The 14,904-nt window shown below is 39.9% G+C and overlaps 7 non-coding genes across 7 annotated transcripts; 3 read left to right on the forward strand and 4 right to left on the reverse strand.

Annotated features, from left to right (window-relative positions):
* The first annotated feature begins 2,768 nt into the window (after positions 1–2,768).
* LOC130658912 (5S ribosomal RNA) lies at positions 2,769–2,887 on the forward strand. The gene has a single exon (XR_008986125.1). It is a non-coding gene; the product is annotated as a 5S ribosomal RNA (ribosomal RNA).
* A 350-nt stretch (positions 2,888–3,237) lies between these two features.
* LOC130660011 (U1 spliceosomal RNA) lies at positions 3,238–3,402 on the reverse strand. The gene has a single exon (XR_008987213.1). It is a non-coding gene; the product is annotated as a U1 spliceosomal RNA (small nuclear RNA).
* A 185-nt stretch (positions 3,403–3,587) lies between these two features.
* Positions 3,588–3,779, reverse strand: LOC130661059 (U2 spliceosomal RNA). The gene has a single exon (XR_008988255.1). It is a non-coding gene; the product is annotated as a U2 spliceosomal RNA (small nuclear RNA).
* A 4,864-nt stretch (positions 3,780–8,643) lies between these two features.
* LOC130658052 (5S ribosomal RNA) lies at positions 8,644–8,762 on the forward strand. The gene has a single exon (XR_008985270.1). It is a non-coding gene; the product is annotated as a 5S ribosomal RNA (ribosomal RNA).
* Positions 8,763–9,112: 350 nt separating this feature from the next.
* Positions 9,113–9,277, reverse strand: LOC130660012 (U1 spliceosomal RNA). Its single transcript, XR_008987214.1, has one exon. It is a non-coding gene; the product is annotated as a U1 spliceosomal RNA (small nuclear RNA).
* A 185-nt stretch (positions 9,278–9,462) lies between these two features.
* Positions 9,463–9,654, reverse strand: LOC130661060 (U2 spliceosomal RNA). The gene has a single exon (XR_008988256.1). It is a non-coding gene; the product is annotated as a U2 spliceosomal RNA (small nuclear RNA).
* Positions 9,655–14,518: 4,864 nt separating this feature from the next.
* On the forward strand, positions 14,519–14,637 carry LOC130658053 (5S ribosomal RNA). The gene has a single exon (XR_008985271.1). It is a non-coding gene; the product is annotated as a 5S ribosomal RNA (ribosomal RNA).
* Positions 14,638–14,904: the final 267 nt, after the last annotated feature.

A 14,904-nucleotide genomic window follows, 5' to 3' on the forward strand; every position in this document is an offset into this window, starting at 1 on the left:
AGGCAACTTGCGGATCAAGAGCTCGGTTGACTTCTGGTATCTTCTGATTTCTCTGAGAGCAACTGTACCAGGTCTGTAACGATGTGGTTTTTTCACTCCTCCAGTAGCTGGTGCGCTTTTCCTCGCAGCTTTAGTGGCGAGTTGTTTTCGTGGAGCCTTTCCTCCAGTAGATTTACGTGCAGTTTGCTTTGTACGAGCCATATTTTAAGAAGTCGATGTAGTACGGATACACAAGACGGTCTAAAATGCACTATCGCGCCAAAGTTTTATTTCTCATATTGATTGACAGCTAAGGTTCAAAACAAACCATTTGATTGGTGCTAAGAAAGTAATTTCTGATTGGCTGCATAATGACATTACGCTCATTACTTTAACATTTTTATAAAATCTGTGTTTTTTGGCTACGGGAAAACGGCTGTATCTTCTGATACACAAAAGCTTTTGACTTTTTTTTTTTTTAGTAAGTAGCAGAAGGTTTGGCGAATTCCAACGATGCCAAATTTATTGCCTTACTGAAACATTAAGACCACGAATTTTTAAAAAAACTACAGTTTTACTTAAAAAAATGTACAAAATGTTCGGAACATTTTGTAATGACGCAACTCTATTGGTTAATTAGGGTGTTTCCACGAGCAGTAGGTAATTTTATGGCCTCTTTTTAAAGCTGTCTGAATTCTGTTAACTCAAACGTTGTTTTTGTACTCGTTCTGTACGCAACTATATCAATATGTCTGGACGCGGAAAAGGAGGTAAAGGATTGGGAAAAGGAGGTGCTAAACGTCACCGAAAAATTCTTCGTGATAACATTCAGGGAATCACAAAACCTGCTATTCGACGTCTTGCTCGACGAGGTGGTGTCAAACGTATCTCTGGCCTTATCTATGAGGAAACCAGAGGTGTACTGAAGGTTTTCTTAGAGAATGTTATTCGTGATGCTGTAACCTACACAGAGCACGCTAAACGCAAGACCGTTACCGCTATGGATGTTGTTTATGCCTTAAAACGTCAAGGAAGAACTCTTTACGGATTCGGAGGTTAAGCGTTGTCATTGCTCAACAAAAACGGCTATTTTTATAGCCACAAATCTTTTAAAACATTACTTTGTGCACGCTTCCAAATTACACAATGTGTAAAGTCTTGTCACAGTTACATTTATTGCTATACGATACTATGTCATATATGACACAAAAAAAATTTAGAAATACTTTGTAGGGTTAATTTGCCTGGGAGTGTTTCCGTGAAAAGCTGGGTTAAGTTAAATGTAAGCAATAACATGGATCAATGTACTTGTCTTTTCTGCAAGTACAGCTAATAATACGTATGAAAAGTGAAGCTAATCCACACACACACATGGGGAAGTATTTTAAATGTAGGCTAGTGTTCTTAAGCACATTATTTAGAAGTTTTATTAACTTCGGTTAACTTGTAGTGACGCCAAGTAAATGTTTTTTTAAAGATGTGTGGTCTTAAAAAAGACCGTTTGTGTTTGGTAGACGTTGGTTTACTTGCTGCTTGTGTATTTTGTGACGGCTTTTGTTCCTTCACTGACTGCGTGTTTTGCAAGTTCTCCAGGCAAGAGAAGACGTACTGCGGTTTGAATTTCACGAGAAGAGATGGTCGACTTTTTGTTTTGAAGAGCCAAACGCGAAGCTTCGGAAGCAATGCGCTCAAAGATGTCGTTGACAAATGAGTTCATGATGCTCATAGCTTTGCTTGAAACTCCGACATCTGGGTGAACTTGTTTCAAAACATTGTAGATGTAAATAGCATAACTTTCCTTTCTCTTTCTCTTGCGTTTCTTTTCACCAGTTCCACCAATCTTTCCTCCTTTTTTGCCGGCTCTTTTTTCACCTTTCTTGGCTACTTTAGGTGCCTGTTTTCCTCCTTTAGCTGCTGCGTCAGACATGGTTAAAAATTTTTGCTACTTAACTTGTAAATAAGCATTAAACTGCAAGTCAAAACTTTTTGTTTATAAGTAAAAAAATCGGATCGAATTCGATCCGAAAACGCCGATACGCAATTTAATTGGTTAAAAAAAAAATCTTTTGTTTAATACTTAATTATGATTGGTTAAAAAAACATGATTTCGATCCTATTTTTATGATGAAAAAACGAGTAAAGTTTATTTCGTTAACACTTACGTTAAATATTCGTACGTTTTTGTATTAACTTACAAATCAAATCGCAGTTATGTCTGGACGTGGAAAAGGTGGAAAAGCTAAGGCTAAAGCCAAGACAAGATCCTCAAGAGCTGGACTTCAATTTCCAGTCGGTAGAGTGCATAGATTCCTTCGTAGAGGGCACTATGCTAACCGAATTGGATCTGGAGCACCAGTTTACTTAGCAGCCGTCTTGGAATATTTATCTGCTGAGATATTGGAGTTGGCTGGTAACGCAGCAAGAGACAACAAAAAAGCTAGGATTATTCCAAGACATTTACAATTGGCTGTTCGTAATGATGAAGAATTAAACAAACTTTTGAGCGGTGTAACCATTGCAGCTGGTGGTGTTTTGCCAAACATTCAAGCTGTCTTACTCCCAAAGAAGAACGACAAAGGACAGAAGAAGTAAACCGCTACACTCAGAAAACAACGGCTATTTTTATAGCCACACATCTTTAAAAAAACATTGTTTTTTTCACAAAACTATAACCTTAAAGTCTAATAGATAATCCATGCATACGCCTTGTCCTAAGTAACTCAAAGAAATTAAATAAAAAAATTTGATCACAACGTCAAAATAAATTGCACGTATTTGCCCCTACTAATGTCTACGGCCATACCACGATGAACACACCCGTTCTCGTCTGATCACGGAAGTTAAGCATCGTCGGGCCGGGATAGTACTTGGATGGGGCACCGCCTGGGAACTCCCGGTGTCGTAGGCTTTTCATTTTCATTTGTTGCCTTTTCATTTCAATGGTGCTGTGATATATTTCTTGTTATAACAATTAAGGAACGTGGCGGTTGTTGAAAGTGTTTCCTATGACATTTTCCTACGACATTTTCAGGTGATAGTACGAGAAAAAAGAGCTTTCAAATGCATACAAACTCGATCTATTGCCGATCATCCAATAACCCTGACGGAATGGCAAATAAAATAAAATTCCGCCGCCTTCCGAGGACTTATATCGCAATCACGTTTCGTAACAGCCAAGCGAGGTTTTACCTTAGCGTTTAAGTCACCACCGACATTTGGCCGCGCAACTTTTCTAAGCTCATTCATTTTGACTTAAGGAGGGGGCGAGCGCGGACGCAGGCCCCCACTACCAGAAATTGTACGGTCGAGTTACTGACGTTTGCAGTAATCGCAGAGGTCAGCCCAAGCGTAGTGCAATGCAAGAGCCTCACTCTGGAAGAAAACCCTCATTGATCAGTCTTTACTTCCCCGTCAGGTAAGTATGAGTTGGAACTGCACCGTAGCATGAGGGTACCCTTCAAAGTTTGTTAATGCTTGTGGCTTGAGTGTGTTATAAACTGCCGTGTCGCGGGGCATAGGCTGTATTCTCCCCCAGTGTACGCGTTTTGTTCCCGCCGTAGACTATGCAGAGTGCCGTCGGAAAGAGGACTGCTATTATTCTTTTATTGCTTATGTGGGCCGCCATCGGTAATAGTGCAACACCAAGGCAACCCGTGGTCACGGCGTGAATGAATCCACCTCCATGACCCAAGGCCAAAAATCAGATTAATATACTGACCATTCAGAGAATGGCCTACCAGATATTAAACTGATAAGAACAGATACTACACTTGATCTTAGCCATTAGGCCGAGAAGCGATAAAGAACAAGCGTTGCCATGATAGGCATCGTCCACACACCGTAACTGCTTGTGGAGCATGTCACGTTACTGTAAAGCTTACAACTGTCACCGCGTACGGATGGACGGCGACATAGTAAAAATCACGGCTGTTGATTTAGCCGTAGGATGGAGAGCGACTGTAGCGAGTGGATGGTAACTTACATGAATGCTAACAAAGGCGACGATACTAAGTGCGTGATATTACTTTCCAATATGACTGCGTACATTCCGTTTATCAACGCATTACGCCAGAACGTGCGCGCGCGTTACACAGTAGACCATGCAGCCGAAATGCGACAGTGCGACCCTGCCAGGAGTCGAACCTGGAATCCCCTGATTCGTAGTCAGATGCCTTATCCATTGGGCCACAGGGCGATGCTTATGACTTCGCCCCATCGTTATTTTGGCTTGCGCATTCGTTTTACTTACGACAGAATTCTTCGTGTTTGTAGCCATGAAAGAAAGGGACTTCTGTGAGTGAATTTTTTTACTGTGGTCTAATAAAAAAGTCGAAACGCAGTGCCCAATATATGAATTGCTCCTAATAGCCGGAAACAGGCCGTGTCGATGATGTAGGCCGACATACGCAACGCAAACCAAAGAACGCTTTATGAAAATCCTAACACGGGCGCGGAAGAAGCCCAAATTAACAGAGTAGATGTAATGCTGAAGACCTCAAACTCCAGCAGCTTCTCTTTCAGACTATTGCGTCGTGCTACAAATAAAAATTAACATGCTTTCGCATAGTCGCGGCTCCCAAAACGGACATTATACGATGTACAGAAACACACATTTCTGTTTTCGCGCCAAATCAATTCCCGGGAGTGGTACTTTTACGTCCGCATACTTCGCACCGTCTTAAATTATATCTCATTTACACGGTAATGTTTAGTATACTTCTACTGTGATAACAAGCATCGTTTATCGTTGGATTGTTGTAAGAAAACATTAAAAATGAGTGAAGCAGCTTCTCCAAAGAAAATCGCACCCAAGAAGAAACCTGCTGCAAAGAAGACAGCTGATCACCCTAAATATGTGGACATGATCAAGGCTGCTATCGCTACCCTAAAGGAACGCGGTGGTTCATCTCGCCAAGCTATTACAAAATATATTCATGCAAATTACAAAGTTGCTGAAAACTCAGATCATCATCAGAAAATGGCTCTTAAACGAGGAGTAACATCAGGCGATTTGATTCAAACTAAAGGCACTGGTGCTTCTGGATCATTCAAGCTAGGTCAGGTAAAAAAAGAAAAACCTAAGAAAAAGGCCGCAGCAAAAAAGCCAACGGCAAAGAAGCCTACTGCAAAGAAAAGTACACCAAAAAGAAGCCAGCAAAGAAGAGCACGCCAAAGAAAGCAGCAAAGAAGCCTGCCACAAAGAAAGCCTCGGCTAAGAAACCAGCAGCTAAGAAACCCACAAAGAAGCCTGTTGCTAAAAAACCTGCAGCAAAGAAGGTCAAAAAGACTCCCAAAAAGGCAGCAAAGAAGACCGCAAAAAAATAATTTGTGTGTATCTGGCTATTACATTAACAAACGGCTATTTTTATAGCCACACATTTACAAAAAAACATTATCTTGGTACAAAGTTAAACTTGTTTAAGTCACTTAAACAGTTAAAAAAGAGTAATTTTAAGATTAGATTCCCTAAGTTTAAGTATTTTCGTTTTTAAATTTCTTATTTTCTTGCTTTTACTTTTCTTGCCCTTCATATTTTTAACATTGTCAAACTTTATGTAGCATAAAATTTTTATGTAGCATAAAATTTAAACAGAAAGCAGAACAAAGTTTGATATAAAAAGCTAGCCGTAATATTTTTTATGGATGTGTGGCTATAAAAATAGCCGTTTTTTGTTTGGTAAGATGCTTAGGCACGTTCCCCACGAATTCTTCTTGCCAACTGGATGTCTTTAGGCATGATTGTAACTCGTTTTGCGTGAATGGCACACAAGTTAGTATCCTCGAACAAGCCAACAAGGTACGCTTCAGAAGCCTCTTGCAGAGCCATAACGGCTGTGCTCTGGAATCGCAGATCTGTTTTGAAGTCCTGAGCAATTTCTCGCACAAGACGCTGGAAAGGCAACTTGCGGATCAAGAGCTCGGTTGACTTCTGGTATCTTCTGATTTCTCTGAGAGCAACTGTACCAGGTCTGTAACGATGTGGTTTTTTCACTCCTCCAGTAGCTGGTGCGCTTTTCCTCGCAGCTTTAGTGGCGAGTTGTTTTCGTGGAGCCTTTCCTCCAGTAGATTTACGTGCAGTTTGCTTTGTACGAGCCATATTTTAAGAAGTCGATGTAGTACGGATACACAAGACGGTCTAAAATGCACTATCGCGCCAAAGTTTTATTTCTCATATTGATTGACAGCTAAGGTTCAAAACAAACCATTTGATTGGTGCTAAGAAAGTAATTTCTGATTGGCTGCATAATGACATTACGCTCATTACTTTAACATTTTTATAAAATCTGTGTTTTTTGGCTACGGGAAAACGGCTGTATCTTCTGATACACAAAAGCTTTTGACTTTTTTTTTTTTTAGTAAGTAGCAGAAGGTTTGGCGAATTCCAACGATGCCAAATTTATTGCCTTACTGAAACATTAAGACCACGAATTTTTAAAAAAACTACAGTTTTACTTAAAAAAATGTACAAAATGTTCGGAACATTTTGTAATGACGCAACTCTATTGGTTAATTAGGGTGTTTCCACGAGCAGTAGGTAATTTTATGGCCTCTTTTTAAAGCTGTCTGAATTCTGTTAACTCAAACGTTGTTTTTGTACTCGTTCTGTACGCAACTATATCAATATGTCTGGACGCGGAAAAGGAGGTAAAGGATTGGGAAAAGGAGGTGCTAAACGTCACCGAAAAATTCTTCGTGATAACATTCAGGGAATCACAAAACCTGCTATTCGACGTCTTGCTCGACGAGGTGGTGTCAAACGTATCTCTGGCCTTATCTATGAGGAAACCAGAGGTGTACTGAAGGTTTTCTTAGAGAATGTTATTCGTGATGCTGTAACCTACACAGAGCACGCTAAACGCAAGACCGTTACCGCTATGGATGTTGTTTATGCCTTAAAACGTCAAGGAAGAACTCTTTACGGATTCGGAGGTTAAGCGTTGTCATTGCTCAACAAAAACGGCTATTTTTATAGCCACAAATCTTTTAAAACATTACTTTGTGCACGCTTCCAAATTACACAATGTGTAAAGTCTTGTCACAGTTACATTTATTGCTATACGATACTATGTCATATATGACACAAAAAAAATTTAGAAATACTTTGTAGGGTTAATTTGCCTGGGAGTGTTTCCGTGAAAAGCTGGGTTAAGTTAAATGTAAGCAATAACATGGATCAATGTACTTGTCTTTTCTGCAAGTACAGCTAATAATACGTATGAAAAGTGAAGCTAATCCACACACACACATGGGGAAGTATTTTAAATGTAGGCTAGTGTTCTTAAGCACATTATTTAGAAGTTTTATTAACTTCGGTTAACTTGTAGTGACGCCAAGTAAATGTTTTTTTAAAGATGTGTGGTCTTAAAAAAGACCGTTTGTGTTTGGTAGACGTTGGTTTACTTGCTGCTTGTGTATTTTGTGACGGCTTTTGTTCCTTCACTGACTGCGTGTTTTGCAAGTTCTCCAGGCAAGAGAAGACGTACTGCGGTTTGAATTTCACGAGAAGAGATGGTCGACTTTTTGTTTTGAAGAGCCAAACGCGAAGCTTCGGAAGCAATGCGCTCAAAGATGTCGTTGACAAATGAGTTCATGATGCTCATAGCTTTGCTTGAAACTCCGACATCTGGGTGAACTTGTTTCAAAACATTGTAGATGTAAATAGCATAACTTTCCTTTCTCTTTCTCTTGCGTTTCTTTTCACCAGTTCCACCAATCTTTCCTCCTTTTTTGCCGGCTCTTTTTTCACCTTTCTTGGCTACTTTAGGTGCCTGTTTTCCTCCTTTAGCTGCTGCGTCAGACATGGTTAAAAATTTTTGCTACTTAACTTGTAAATAAGCATTAAACTGCAAGTCAAAACTTTTTGTTTATAAGTAAAAAAATCGGATCGAATTCGATCCGAAAACGCCGATACGCAATTTAATTGGTTAAAAAAAAAATCTTTTGTTTAATACTTAATTATGATTGGTTAAAAAAACATGATTTCGATCCTATTTTTATGATGAAAAAACGAGTAAAGTTTATTTCGTTAACACTTACGTTAAATATTCGTACGTTTTTGTATTAACTTACAAATCAAATCGCAGTTATGTCTGGACGTGGAAAAGGTGGAAAAGCTAAGGCTAAAGCCAAGACAAGATCCTCAAGAGCTGGACTTCAATTTCCAGTCGGTAGAGTGCATAGATTCCTTCGTAGAGGGCACTATGCTAACCGAATTGGATCTGGAGCACCAGTTTACTTAGCAGCCGTCTTGGAATATTTATCTGCTGAGATATTGGAGTTGGCTGGTAACGCAGCAAGAGACAACAAAAAAGCTAGGATTATTCCAAGACATTTACAATTGGCTGTTCGTAATGATGAAGAATTAAACAAACTTTTGAGCGGTGTAACCATTGCAGCTGGTGGTGTTTTGCCAAACATTCAAGCTGTCTTACTCCCAAAGAAGAACGACAAAGGACAGAAGAAGTAAACCGCTACACTCAGAAAACAACGGCTATTTTTATAGCCACACATCTTTAAAAAAACATTGTTTTTTTCACAAAACTATAACCTTAAAGTCTAATAGATAATCCATGCATACGCCTTGTCCTAAGTAACTCAAAGAAATTAAATAAAAAAATTTGATCACAACGTCAAAATAAATTGCACGTATTTGCCCCTACTAATGTCTACGGCCATACCACGATGAACACACCCGTTCTCGTCTGATCACGGAAGTTAAGCATCGTCGGGCCGGGATAGTACTTGGATGGGGGACCGCCTGGGAACTCCCGGTGTCGTAGGCTTTTCATTTTCATTTGTTGCCTTTTCATTTCAATGGTGCTGTGATATATTTCTTGTTATAACAATTAAGGAACGTGGCGGTTGTTGAAAGTGTTTCCTATGACATTTTCCTACGACATTTTCAGGTGATAGTACGAGAAAAAAGAGCTTTCAAATGCATACAAACTCGATCTATTGCCGATCATCCAATAACCCTGACGGAATGGCAAATAAAATAAAATTCCGCCGCCTTCCGAGGACTTATATCGCAATCACGTTTCGTAACAGCCAAGCGAGGTTTTACCTTAGCGTTTAAGTCACCACCGACATTTGGCCGCGCAACTTTTCTAAGCTCATTCATTTTGACTTAAGGAGGGGGCGAGCGCGGACGCAGGCCCCCACTACCAGAAATTGTACGGTCGAGTTACTGACGTTTGCAGTAATCGCAGAGGTCAGCCCAAGCGTAGTGCAATGCAAGAGCCTCACTCTGGAAGAAAACCCTCATTGATCAGTCTTTACTTCCCCGTCAGGTAAGTATGAGTTGGAACTGCACCGTAGCATGAGGGTACCCTTCAAAGTTTGTTAATGCTTGTGGCTTGAGTGTGTTATAAACTGCCGTGTCGCGGGGCATAGGCTGTATTCTCCCCCAGTGTACGCGTTTTGTTCCCGCCGTAGACTATGCAGAGTGCCGTCGGAAAGAGGACTGCTATTATTCTTTTATTGCTTATGTGGGCCGCCATCGGTAATAGTGCAACACCAAGGCAACCCGTGGTCACGGCGTGAATGAATCCACCTCCATGACCCAAGGCCAAAAATCAGATTAATATACTGACCATTCAGAGAATGGCCTACCAGATATTAAACTGATAAGAACAGATACTACACTTGATCTTAGCCATTAGGCCGAGAAGCGATAAAGAACAAGCGTTGCCATGATAGGCATCGTCCACACACCGTAACTGCTTGTGGAGCATGTCACGTTACTGTAAAGCTTACAACTGTCACCGCGTACGGATGGACGGCGACATAGTAAAAATCACGGCTGTTGATTTAGCCGTAGGATGGAGAGCGACTGTAGCGAGTGGATGGTAACTTACATGAATGCTAACAAAGGCGACGATACTAAGTGCGTGATATTACTTTCCAATATGACTGCGTACATTCCGTTTATCAACGCATTACGCCAGAACGTGCGCGCGCGTTACACAGTAGACCATGCAGCCGAAATGCGACAGTGCGACCCTGCCAGGAGTCGAACCTGGAATCCCCTGATTCGTAGTCAGATGCCTTATCCATTGGGCCACAGGGCGATGCTTATGACTTCGCCCCATCGTTATTTTGGCTTGCGCATTCGTTTTACTTACGACAGAATTCTTCGTGTTTGTAGCCATGAAAGAAAGGGACTTCTGTGAGTGAATTTTTTTACTGTGGTCTAATAAAAAAGTCGAAACGCAGTGCCCAATATATGAATTGCTCCTAATAGCCGGAAACAGGCCGTGTCGATGATGTAGGCCGACATACGCAACGCAAACCAAAGAACGCTTTATGAAAATCCTAACACGGGCGCGGAAGAAGCCCAAATTAACAGAGTAGATGTAATGCTGAAGACCTCAAACTCCAGCAGCTTCTCTTTCAGACTATTGCGTCGTGCTACAAATAAAAATTAACATGCTTTCGCATAGTCGCGGCTCCCAAAACGGACATTATACGATGTACAGAAACACACATTTCTGTTTTCGCGCCAAATCAATTCCCGGGAGTGGTACTTTTACGTCCGCATACTTCGCACCGTCTTAAATTATATCTCATTTACACGGTAATGTTTAGTATACTTCTACTGTGATAACAAGCATCGTTTATCGTTGGATTGTTGTAAGAAAACATTAAAAATGAGTGAAGCAGCTTCTCCAAAGAAAATCGCACCCAAGAAGAAACCTGCTGCAAAGAAGACAGCTGATCACCCTAAATATGTGGACATGATCAAGGCTGCTATCGCTACCCTAAAGGAACGCGGTGGTTCATCTCGCCAAGCTATTACAAAATATATTCATGCAAATTACAAAGTTGCTGAAAACTCAGATCATCATCTGAAAATGGCTCTTAAACGAGGAGTAACATCAGGCGATTTGATTCAAACTAAAGGCACTGGTGCTTCTGGATCATTCAAGCTAGGTCAGGTAAAAAAAGAAAAACCTAAGAAAAAGGCCGCAGCAAAAAAGCCAACGGCAAAGAAGCCTACTGCAAAGAAAAGTACACCAAAAAAGAAGCCAGCAAAGAAGAGCACGCCAAAGAAAGCAGCAAAGAAGCCTGCCACAAAGAAAGCCTCGGCTAAGAAACCAGCAGCTAAGAAACCCACAAAGAAGCCTGTTGCTAAAAAACCTGCAGCAAAGAAGGTCAAAAAGACTCCCAAAAAGGCAGCAAAGAAGACCGCAAAAAAATAATTTGTGTGTATCTGGCTATTACATTAACAAACGGCTATTTTTATAGCCACACATTTACAAAAAAACATTATCTTGGTACAAAGTTAAACTTGTTTAAGTCACTTAAACAGTTAAAAAAGAGTAATTTTAAGATTAGATTCCCTAAGTTTAAGTATTTTCGTTTTTAAATTTCTTATTTTCTTGCTTTTACTTTTCTTGCCCTTCATATTTTTAACATTGTCAAACTTTATGTAGCATAAAATTTTTATGTAGCATAAAATTTAAACAGAAAGCAGAACAAAGTTTGATATAAAAAGCTAGCCGTAATATTTTTTATGGATGTGTGGCTATAAAAATAGCCGTTTTTTGTTTGGTAAGATGCTTAGGCACGTTCCCCACGAATTCTTCTTGCCAACTGGATGTCTTTAGGCATGATTGTAACTCGTTTTGCGTGAATGGCACACAAGTTAGTATCCTCGAACAAGCCAACAAGGTACGCTTCAGAAGCCTCTTGCAGAGCCATAACGGCTGTGCTCTGGAATCGCAGATCTGTTTTGAAGTCCTGAGCAATTTCTCGCACAAGACGCTGGAAAGGCAACTTGCGGATCAAGAGCTCGGTTGACTTCTGGTATCTTCTGATTTCTCTGAGAGCAACTGTACCAGGTCTGTAACGATGTGGTTTTTTCACTCCTCCAGTAGCTGGTGCGCTTTTCCTCGCAGCTTTAGTGGCGAGTTGTTTTCGTGGAGCCTTTCCTCCAGTAGATTTACGTGCAGTTTGCTTTGTACGAGCCATATTTTAAGAAGTCGATGTAGTACGGATACACAAGACGGTCTAAAATGCACTATCGCGCCAAAGTTTTATTTCTCATATTGATTGACAGCTAAGGTTCAAAACAAACCATTTGATTGGTGCTAAGAAAGTAATTTCTGATTGGCTGCATAATGACATTACGCTCATTACTTTAACATTTTTATAAAATCTGTGTTTTTTGGCTACGGGAAAACGGCTGTATCTTCTGATACACAAAAGCTTTTGACTTTTTTTTTTTTTAGTAAGTAGCAGAAGGTTTGGCGAATTCCAACGATGCCAAATTTATTGCCTTACTGAAACATTAAGACCACGAATTTTTAAAAAAACTACAGTTTTACTTAAAAAAATGTACAAAATGTTCGGAACATTTTGTAATGACGCAACTCTATTGGTTAATTAGGGTGTTTCCACGAGCAGTAGGTAATTTTATGGCCTCTTTTTAAAGCTGTCTGAATTCTGTTAACTCAAACGTTGTTTTTGTACTCGTTCTGTACGCAACTATATCAATATGTCTGGACGCGGAAAAGGAGGTAAAGGATTGGGAAAAGGAGGTGCTAAACGTCACCGAAAAATTCTTCGTGATAACATTCAGGGAATCACAAAACCTGCTATTCGACGTCTTGCTCGACGAGGTGGTGTCAAACGTATCTCTGGCCTTATCTATGAGGAAACCAGAGGTGTACTGAAGGTTTTCTTAGAGAATGTTATTCGTGATGCTGTAACCTACACAGAGCACGCTAAACGCAAGACCGTTACCAGCTATGGATGTTGTTTATGCCTTAAAACGTCAAGGAAGAACTCTTTACGGATTCGGAGGTTAAGCGTTGTCATTGCTCAACAAAAACGGCTATTTTTATAGCCACAAATCTTTTAAAACATTACTTTGTGCACGCTTCCAAATTACACAATGTGTAAAGTCTTGTCACAGTTACATTTATTGCTATACGATACTATGTCATATATGACACAAAAAAAATTTAGAAATACTTTGTAGGGTTAATTTGCCTGGGAGTGTTTCCGTGAAAAGCTGGGTTAAGTTAAATGTAAGCAATAACATGGATCAATGTACTTGTCTTTTCTGCAAGTACAGCTAATAATACGTATGAAAAGTGAAGCTAATCCACACACACACATGGGGAAGTATTTTAAATGTAGGCTAGTGTTCTTAAGCACATTATTTAGAAGTTTTATTAACTTCGGTTAACTTGTAGTGACGCCAAGTAAATGTTTTTTTAAAGATGTGTGGTCTTAAAAAAGACCGTTTGTGTTTGGTAGACGTTGGTTTACTTGCTGCTTGTGTATTTTGTGACGGCTTTTGTTCCTTCACTGACTGCGTGTTTTGCAAGTTCTCCAGGCAAGAGAAGACGTACTGCGGTTTGAATTTCACGAGAAGAGATGGTCGACTTTTTGTTTTGAAGAGCCAAACGCGAAGCTTCGGAAGCAATGCGCTCAAAGATGTCGTTGACAAATGAGTTCATGATGCTCATAGCTTTGCTTGAAACTCCGACATCTGGGTGAACTTGTTTCAAAACATTGTAGATGTAAATAGCATAACTTTCCTTTCTCTTTCTCTTGCGTTTCTTTTCACCAGTTCCACCAATCTTTCCTCCTTTTTTGCCGGCTCTTTTTTCACCTTTCTTGGCTACTTTAGGTGCCTGTTTTCCTCCTTTAGCTGCTGCGTCAGACATGGTTAAAAATTTTTGCTACTTAACTTGTAAATAAGCATTAAACTGCAAGTCAAAACTTTTTGTTTATAAGTAAAAAAATCGGATCGAATTCGATCCGAAAACGCCGATACGCAATTTAATTGGTTAAAAAAAAAATCTTTTGTTTAATACTTAATTATGATTGGTTAAAAAAACATGATTTCGATCCTATTTTTATGATGAAAAAACGAGTAAAGTTTATTTCGTTAACACTTACGTTAAATATTCGTACGTTTTTGTATTAACTTACAAATCAAATCGCAGTTATGTCTGGACGTGGAAAAGGTGGAAAAGCTAAGGCTAAAGCCAAGACAAGATCCTCAAGAGCTGGACTTCAATTTCCAGTCGGTAGAGTGCATAGATTCCTTCGTAGAGGGCACTATGCTAACCGAATTGGATCTGGAGCACCAGTTTACTTAGCAGCCGTCTTGGAATATTTATCTGCTGAGATATTGGAGTTGGCTGGTAACGCAGCAAGACAACAAAAAAGCTAGGATTATTCCAAGACATTTACAATTGGCTGTTCGTAATGATGAAGAATTAAACAAACTTTTGAGCGGTGTAACCATTGCAGCTGGTGGTGTTTTGCCAAACATTCAAGCTGTCTTACTCCCAAAGAAGAACGACAAAGGACAGAAGAAGTAAACCGCTACACTCAGAAAACAACGGCTATTTTTATAGCCACACATCTTTAAAAAAACATTGTTTTTTTCACAAAACTATAACCTTAAAGTCTAATAGATAATCCATGCATACGCCTTGTCCTAAGTAACTCAAAGAAATTAAATAAAAAAATTTGATCACAACGTCAAAATAAATTGCACGTATTTGCACCTACTAATGTCTACGGCCATACCACGATGAACACACCCGTTCTCGTCTGATCACGGAAGTTAAGCATCGTCGGGCCGGGATAGTACTTGGATGGGGGACCGCCTGGGAACTCCCGGTGTCGTAGGCTTTTCATTTTCATTTGCTGTGATATATTTCTTGTTATAACAATTAAGGAACGTGGCGGTTGTTGAAAGTGTTTCCTATGACATTTTCCTACGACATTTTCAGGTGATAGTACGAGAAAAAAGAGCTTTCAAATGCATACAAACTCGATCTATTGCCGATCATCCAATAACCCTGACGGAATGGCAAATAAAATAAAATTCCGCCGCCTTCCGAGGACTTATATCGCAATCACGTTTCGTAACAGCCAAGCGAGGTTTTACCTTAGCGT

The sequence above is a fragment of the Hydractinia symbiolongicarpus genome, chromosome 9 (genome assembly GCF_029227915.1).
Source record: "Hydractinia symbiolongicarpus strain clone_291-10 chromosome 9, HSymV2.1, whole genome shotgun sequence".
NCBI lineage: Eukaryota > Metazoa > Cnidaria > Hydrozoa > Anthoathecata > Hydractiniidae > Hydractinia > Hydractinia symbiolongicarpus.